Below are 791 nucleotides of genomic sequence, written 5' to 3'. Positions count from 1 at the left end.
ATTCCCTTTGTCCCGGGACCGGACGTGGACCCTCTCGGTGGCCTAGGGCTGGGCAAAGCAGGCGCTAAAAGTCAAAAGCAGCAGGAGCAGCTGGGGCGGCCTAAATCAAGAGAACGGGAGAGAGAGGGGGGATGGAACCATAGATTAAACACATGGAGAAGGGCAGGGCGGGCCGGCGCTGCCAAGAGACGAGGAATGCTGTTAGTTAGAAACGGTTTACGAGATAAAAGCCAAGGACAGCAACACGGTGCGGCCTCGGCGACCCGGGGGAGGCCAGATCTGGCTCGGGAAATGTCCCTCGCGATGGGGGCACACGTGAAAAGTTGGTTTATTTCGATTGATAAACGCCTCCGGGTAATCCGCGAGACACGGCCCGCGAGTGAATCGTATTATGGTAATACGCGGGGGCAATCCGGCGGGGGTAATCTGGGGGTAGTCCAGAAGTGATTCACTGTTAATCCGGGGTAATCCTGGGTAATCCGGAGGCACCTAACTTCAGAGGTACTCCAGGTACTCCTGAAGTAATCCGCGTACGAATCGGGGTTAATCCAAGAATCCGGTAACAGCGACAAGATTTCAGATTCGTTTTACCCCTCGGTTTGTGTACTGACGGAGGAGTTATGTTACCCGATGCTCTTCTTGCCCGTTACCTTAGCACTGGCTGCCGAGCGGAGCGGCGGCGGAAAGTTGACTTGTTGCTCTGAGTACTACATTCCACGCCGTTGGCTGCGGGCCGGCGAGTGTGTGAGCAGCGCGCAGCCATTTTACTCTCCCCCCCCCCTCTCTCTCTC

The sequence above is a fragment of the Frankliniella occidentalis genome, unplaced genomic scaffold (genome assembly GCF_000697945.3).
Source record: "Frankliniella occidentalis isolate FOCC.00 unplaced genomic scaffold, Focc_3.1 Scaffold159, whole genome shotgun sequence".
Taxonomy (NCBI): domain Eukaryota; kingdom Metazoa; phylum Arthropoda; class Insecta; order Thysanoptera; family Thripidae; genus Frankliniella; species Frankliniella occidentalis.
Note: the sequence above shows the minus strand (reverse complement) of the source record.